Here is an 8,532-nt window from a genome sequence, read left to right as displayed (position 1 = left end):
TACAAACATTTATTTTTTTAAGGGTAATTTAAGAGTTTAACAACTTTTGTGTTGTGTATACCATTTGATAAAAATAAAATATTGGGTATATTGTAACCGTGTTTTAAATTACCCATTATAAAGTGGCGTAGGTATACTAGGTCCCAATTCAATGAGGGGATCTTAAAGGGATGAGAGTTAACCCAAAATCAATCCATTTCAGAGACAAATGGAGCTATGTGTATTCACATATGTTTCCAGGAAAGTGAAAACGATATCGCGATATTTAAAGAATGTTAGCTCAATTTTTGATAACTAAAACCTAGTTAAGTGATTGAGGTTGACATCCAATAAGTTAGACCTTCTGATAATGAAGTGAGTTGGGGTTATTGGAATTTAGTTTGATACTGAAAGGGCACAATGGCTGAGAGTTTAATATGGCTTCTGTTTGAAACAAAATGGTAGAAAATTTTTCAAAGGTAAGATGTGCATTTGCGAGAATGCTTTGTAGATTTGCTATAAGTTTGAAATGAAGGGCTTTTGGATATTTGAAACAATACGGCCACTTGGGATGCTTTCAGAATCATTAAGTAACTTGTCTTTTTACCCTAATGCTTTAATATTTTCATTGGGACGTAATTCTAAAATTTTACAAGATAAATTTGTTTTCTTGATGTTTTGTACAATTTCCAAATGGTTAGAGCACCATTTTTGCAATTTGAAAATCGTTTTACAAATATCTAATTAATATCACGTTTTTTTTTTTTTTGAACATAACATTTGATATTCTTAAAACATTCAAGTTCATATCTATTTTTGTAGGCCAAGCAGATTAGATAGTTTACTCGTGATAAGAACTAATTTCAAACCAAAGTTGAGCAATACCCAAGGAAAATACAATGCCCTTTTGAATTATCAAAAAATTCGCACTATGGACAATAATACTTGATTCTCAGGTGTTTCTCTCTTTATCTTGATGAAGAAGTGTATTATGCCACGTTTGACACTTTGAACATGGACCCATGTTGCATTTTTTATTAAATGTTATTTCGTAAATAGTTGCATTTTTTATTACATGGTCATTTCGTTATTTAAACATAATTTTGCGATTTTCACGACTTTAAAAATTTTGTTGACTGAACTGAACTGATTGGTATTGGAGTTCGAATCGAATGTTCAGCTTTGCAATAGCAACAGGAAGTAGCTTTTTAGATTAATAATTAATTAATATGGGAGATTTTGTGTCGGTAGAATATTCTTTAAGTTACAGTAAATATAAGCAAAGGGTCCTAATTTTTTGTATTTAGATTTACTTGTTTAATTGATTGATATTTAACAAATCACGGTTCATTTTCAGATGGCGGTGATTTTTATTTGTTCAGTAAGTGGATTTATAATCTGTTGGGCAATAAATGACGATGACGACGACAATGATGACAACGATGTTGACGCTGATGTTGACTGTAACGATGACCTGACGATAACAATAAAGGATAACAATTATCATTACTATCATCATCATTTTCATTGGCATCATCATCATTATTGTTATCATCATCTTCGTCATCATTTATTATACATTATAAATATACTATTATTAACACAAATAAATGTAAGGAAATATGATATCAATAAGTCAATTATCTGAATATACAGCTTGATCAAATCCATCTTGTTGACTAGTTTCAGATGTGCAGTGACAACAGCTCGTATATTTAAATATATAACATAAAACCATTGAATAACTATACTGGGTTAACGTAAAGGTTGGGAATAAATTAAACGGTGGATTTTTTGGTTTAAAAAATAAATTTTTCTCATATGAAGTTATACTTTACTGGTTTTATTTTCCAAGCTACAGGACGCTAAAAAGTTTCAAAAAAATTTAGTTTTTCTCCAATAACTTTCGAACTTTATAAGATAATGGAACGAAATTTTAGCAATAGCTTAATTTAATAATCCCCTAGTAGCAGGAAAAAGATTGACTTTGTAAGTTACTCAGTGGCGTGCATACGAATTGTACCGTAATGTTTTTCGAACAAAATTGTGGTATGCCACTGGTAAAAACATTTTTTTAATATTTTTTTATGATCAATTGTTTATTTTAAACAAAATTACCCTCTTGCGTTTTATTCCTAGCTCTTGTCATTTTTCCGCAAATAAAATTTTTGTAAATACCATTTTTCCCCCCTGCTAACATTGGAAAATAAAAATAACAAAAACATTATAAAGTATGCTGTGACTCAGCCACCGAACATGGTCAAATAGGCATTGAAAAAAGACTTGCATTGAAAATGATATTAAAAAACTAAATTTTTTGAAATTCTTTAGTGCCCTGTAGCTTTGAAAAGATAACCCGTAGAGCATAACTTTATATGACAAATATTTATTTTTTTAAATAAAAAATCCAACGGTTAATTTATTCCCAACCTTTACGTGAAACCCTGTATTTACTAGGCCTAAGAAACATTTTTACATAGAGGGTACCTGCCCTACTATTAAGATCTGTCTTTGTTGCTCCTACTGCGGAGTCTTCTTTTGATCTGTACCTGGGTGATTTTCTATAATGTCCATCCATCTTAACTTGTTTATTTTGGGTAGTAAAATTTTGTAAAAAATGTGAGCTTGTAGCATATTTTCTTTACTTTTTCACAGGTATTTGAAAATCGATCAAACATATTAATATATAGGGTAGATAAAAAAATACACTTTTTTAAACGGGACACACTGTCACTATACTTAAATCAATTTATTGATTCTTCGTATATTCTGGCATTTTTTATAAAAACAAGTCATATAGTCCAAGACAATAGTCTGAAATATTAACAAATAAAATTTGAAATTTAAAATTTTGAGTTCTTATCTAGTAGCAATGGATAAATCAATAAAAGTGACAGTGATAGTAACTTAATCAAGTAATTATTCCATAGATGTAATATAGTTATATCATTATAATCAATAATGAATAAGTTCGCTTGAATGGGTCAATGTGGCAATGTCGCACTGACTAAATTGAGAAAAAAGAGCGCAAAAGTTAATGCTTTGCGTTTATAAAATATTTTTGCATTTATGTTTTATTTCCCTAAATTTTGTACTTTTTTTTTAATTAAAAATATTTATGGTCAACGTAGGTATAAGACAAAACCATAGATCTAATATACTCGTAGTTGGACAAAACAATTCTTACTTAAATATGAACCACGCTCAAACAAATTGATTTTTAATCTTGACTTGACTTGACAACGTTGCATATGTTAAAATACGTCCTCTGTAAAAAAATATTCTCACTCACGGTACGAAATCTGTTATAGCGGAGGATCAAGTTTCGGTATATATAGGGTGTTCCACTTAAGAGGGATTTTTCTGTAACTCTGTAACTGTTAAATTTATGTAAAAAATGGTTTTAATAAAAGTTGTCTGGAATCATGTGGACCATATTAAGAAAATGCCACTTTAATGGTAGGAATGCATTACAGATCTTCATCAGTCGCGCCATTTCCACCCCCGGACCGGACAAGTCACTTTGATGGTAGAAATGCGTTATAGTACAGCTCCTTCAACTGTTCCTTAGGTCATTTTGCCAGTTATAGCAAAAATAGGGAGCTAACTTTGTAAATCGCGCCATTTTCACCCCCAGACCGGACAAGTCACTTTGATGGTAGAAATGCGTTATAGTACACGTCCTTCAACTATTCCTTAGGTCATTTCGTCTTGTCCGGGTATGATGAGAGTTATAGCAAAAATAGGGGGCTAACTTTGTAAGTCGCGCCATTTCCACCCCCAGACCAGACAAGTCACTTTGATGGTAGAAATGCGTTATAATATACCTTTCTTAGTATTCCTGCAGATATTTGTCTTATTCCCTAGGAGCCATCGGTTTACAGTAAATTAGAGGCTAAGTATTGAAATTACCTAAATTTTCATCCCTCTGCCGGACAGGTAACTTTGTGGGTGAAATTTGGTTGTAGTACAATCATAGATGATTATAGAATTGGGGGCTAACTTTTGAGGCTAACTATACTCAAGTGATTTTTAAATACTGGTAATATTCGACATCTAAAACGAAATCGCCGTAAGGAAAATGATTTTTTTGTGCTGGGGTGTATTCAGGAAAATCCGCAAATAAGTGTGTGTGGTAATAGATACCCGTTGTGTTAGTCACACAACGGGTACCTATTAGTACAACGTCGACACATAGGATTTTACAAAAGCACAGTTATCATCCTTATCGCATCCATTTACACCAAGAATGACTAGAAGTTGATTTTCAGCGGAGACGAGAGTTTTGTCAGTTGGCACTTGAGATGTTAAATCAAGATGATTTTTTTTAAACTGGTCATATTCTCCGATGAGGCTACTTATCATAAAAATGGTTTTATTAATTGTCATAATTGCCATCATTATAACACAGTAAATTCTCACCAATTCTGGCCAACTTATAGCTAATACAAATGATCTTCGAACGTGTGGGGAGCAGGCCCGGTCTGGCTCTTTTAGGGGCCGTCGGGAAAAATCGAAATCGGGGCCTATTTGGTTTTGTCTGTTATTAGGCTGCATACAGGGTGGGCCTCCAGTAACGCCTCGGTCGTTAGGGACCAAATGGCGAATGTTATAGAAACCTGTTTCGGTGGGTATGTATAGGTTGATTGCAGCTACATTTTAAAAATATTTTGAAATATACAGGGTGGCCAGGAAAAGCGTACCATATCAAAGTTATGTATTTTTAAATGGAACACCCTGTATTTTACTGCATTTTTGAAAGCTCCGTTAAAAAATAGGTGAACTTTATTAAAGGTTCTGCATACCTACGACTTACAGTTTGTGAGATATTTAAATTTCAGTGAAAATGCAGGCATAGCGTAGAAACTTAATATTAGCAATAAAAAAATTATTTTAAGGAAGCAGCTTTGGAGGGTCTATTTTAGATCCTTGAAGTTATAAATTGCTATATATTTGTCGTCACTTAGTATTATACAGGGTGTTCAAAAAACTGTTGAATACTTCTCTCAACTTTAAACAGCAATAACTTGGTTATTTTAAATGGAACACCCAATATATTTTTGCTTCGGGAGTTAGGAAATTAAAAATTTTCAAACTGTGTATAGATTCCCTATACCTATCTCTAACGATATGGGAGATATTTGTGCCGTTTCGTTTTTTATCGAATTTTTTTGTAAAATGTATCCACGTGTCTTTATCGCGTCTTTATTGAATTGGTTTGGGTGCTTCTTGATGACGTATCTTTAAATATATTGAGAAAAATAAGGATGCAATTAGATGGCGCACCTGCAAATTTTTCATATTCAGTGCGAAATTTTTTAAATCGAAATTTTGTAATAAATGGATAAGTAGGAATGGGTTCATGTCAGTGGCCACGTAGGTGTCCAGACCTCACCGTAATGGATTTCTTTGTTGCGGGCTATATAAAAAATCTTGTACACAATGTCCACCTATTACTTGCGATGATATTGAAGGGAAGGATTAGAGATGCATTTGCGTGAAAATATCATTTGAAGATAGAATAAGATGCTGTATTCAAGTTAATGGTTATTAATTCGAACATCAATTAAAATTTGTCTTTGTTTCTTCTAAAAGTAAAATTTCCTGTTATCATTATCATGACAATATTCAAAAAAGTTTTCTAATAAAAATATTATTTTATACGCAGAAAAATTATAAAAAGTTATTAATTTTGTATAAATATGTTTGTAGTAAGTAACTGAATTATTTATGAACATGAAAAATATTTATTAAAGAAAATTTTACTTTTAAAGAAACAAAGAAAAATTTTAATAGATGTTCGAATTGATAACTATTCTCTTGAATACAGCATCTTATTCTATCTTCAAATGATATTTTCACGCAAATGCATCTCTAATCCTTCCCTTCAATATCATCGCAAGTAATAGGTGGACATTGTGTACAAGATTTTTTATATAGCCCGAAACAAAGAAGTCCATGACGGGAGGTTTGGGCACCTAGGTAGCCACTGACATGGACCATTCCTACCTATTCATTTATTACTAAATTTTCGATTTATATAATTTCTCACTGAATATGAAAAATGTCCAGGTGCGCCAGCTAGTTGCATTCACATTTTTCTCCTTATATTTAAAGAGGCGTCATCAAGAAGAACCCAAAATAATTCAATAAAGACCTCGATAAAGACACGTGAATACATCTTACAAAAAAATTCTATAAAAAACGAAACGGCACAAATATCTCCAATACCGTTTGAGATATGTATAGGGAACCTATACACAATTTGAAAGAGTTTTAAATTTTCTAACTTCCAAAGTAAAAATATACTGGGTGTCCAATTTAAAATAACCAAGTTATGGCTGATTAAAGTTGAAAGAAGTATTCAGCAGTTTTTAGAACAACACCCTGTATAATACTAAGTGACGACAAATATAATAATTTATAACTTCAAGGATCTAAAATACACTCCAAAGCTGCTTCCTTAAAATTATTTTTTTTTATTGCAAATATTAAATTTCTACGTTAAGCCTGCATTTTCACTAAAATTGAAATATCACAAATTGTAAGTCCTAGGTATGCAGAACCTTTAATAAAGTTCACCTATTTTTTTACGGCGCTTTCAAAAATGCAGTAAAATACATAACTTTGATATGGTACGCTTTTCCTGGACACCCTGTATATTTCAAAATATTTTTAAAATGTAGCCGTAATCAACCTACACATACCCACCTAAACAGGTTTCTGTAACATTTGCCGTTTAGTCCTTAGCGACCGAGAAGTTACTGGTGGCCCACCCTGTATAATAACTCTTTACCGGAAAAAAGCGTGCAGATACTACAACTAGATACCTATATATTTTTTTAAGCTTTACATTTTGTATTATATGTAGGTATATATTTTGTGTTATATACAGCGTGTCCCACTAGTGCGGGAAAGTTCAATATCTATGTTAAAATGAGGAATATATGGGTTTTCCTTTTTACTGTGTTGCCACATTTCTCGGAATGTACAAATTAAAAATATATTCAACTATACAGGGTGTTCCACTTTTCCTGGCCAGACACCAACTTTGGTTTTTTAAATGGAAACACACATTTTTTATATTTTTTTCGGATTCTACATCAAAAATAAAGGGTACTTTGTGTAGAATAGTTCTATTCAAATATTCACAGTTTTTGAGATATCTCGCTTGAAAGGTTTTTCTAGTCGATATTGGCTGCTTACATTTTCTGATACTGACAGGTTATACTAATAGCTACTAAGCCCATTTTTTTTCAGATGTTTAGTAAGGATGACTCTTCCGAATCACGCTCCAAAAACTGGCCTGTGTTATACAGGGTGTCCAAAATATCATGTCAAAATTGCCAATTTAAAAATTGAAAAATCTCGAATTTTTTAAATGCAACACCCTGTATATTTTCATACCATGAGATGCAGAATTAAATTCTCTACAACATTGCTATACCTGCTCTTATACCAAAATTCATTAGTTTTTCATGAAATCTCATTTCTATGAAAAAATGCGAAGTTTACAAATAGCTTGTATGTAAAATAACATAGTAGGCTCCTGTCAAAGAACAACCTGGAAAATTTTCGATTCACATAAGGTTTAATAGAAAAGCGACATTAATAATTGTGAAATGAATTACTCTAAAGAAGAATTAGTAAATAAATAATAGAATAATTAGTAAAACTCATGGTAACTGTTTAGACTTGCCAAGTCGTATTTACCAAGCTAATAATCCAGATTTACAAATTTATCCTCGTACAAAGTGTTTTCTAACTGAAGGAGAGGTTTGAAAGAATGGCAAATTTAAATTATGAGAAGACAACAAGAACACACGTATGCAGTAATCAGGATAGTCAAATTGACATTTTGGGATGTGCAGTCCAAAATCCATCTACAAGTGTCCGATAATTTAGTGATGAAATTAGTATTTCCAAAAGTGTGGTTAATAGAATGTTAAAGAAAAACAACTTCCACCCCTATCATTTTGAGCATCACCAATTCTTAACACAGCAAGATTTTCAGAAGCGAGTACAGTTTTGTGAGTGGGCAACTATAAAGCTACAAGATGAATTTTTTTTTTTTCAAAGGTGTTATTTACTGACGAGTCATCCTTTGCCAATACTGGTCGAGAGAATCGACATAATTATCACCATTACGCCGATCATAATCCCAGATTAATAAGGCAAGACGATTTATCAACACCGCTTTAATGTCAACGTTTGGGCGGGAATATGCGGAGAATATGTCATTGGACCACATTTTCTTGAAGGAAATTTAACTGGTAATGGGTATTTGCAATTTTTACAAAACGACTTGCTCCAATTGTAGGGACATATTCCTCTGGATGACTTAAACAGTCAGTGGTTCCAACATGATGGTGCCCCTGCACATTCCACACTGGCGGTAAGTTTTCTCATGATGTAAGTTATGTAAATTCATAGAAAAACTGTTTCAGGTTAGAGAATACTTAAATGGTTTGTATCCAGATAAGTGCATAGGTTGAGGCGGTCCAATTCCATGGCCTCTCCGATCCCCAGATCTGTTGTCTTGATTTTTTTTTA

Source organism: Anoplophora glabripennis, unplaced genomic scaffold, assembly GCF_000390285.2.
Source record: "Anoplophora glabripennis isolate ALB-LARVAE unplaced genomic scaffold, Agla_2.0 scaffold716, whole genome shotgun sequence".
Classification (NCBI taxonomy): domain Eukaryota; kingdom Metazoa; phylum Arthropoda; class Insecta; order Coleoptera; family Cerambycidae; genus Anoplophora; species Anoplophora glabripennis.
This window is presented reverse-complemented; position numbering follows the sequence as displayed.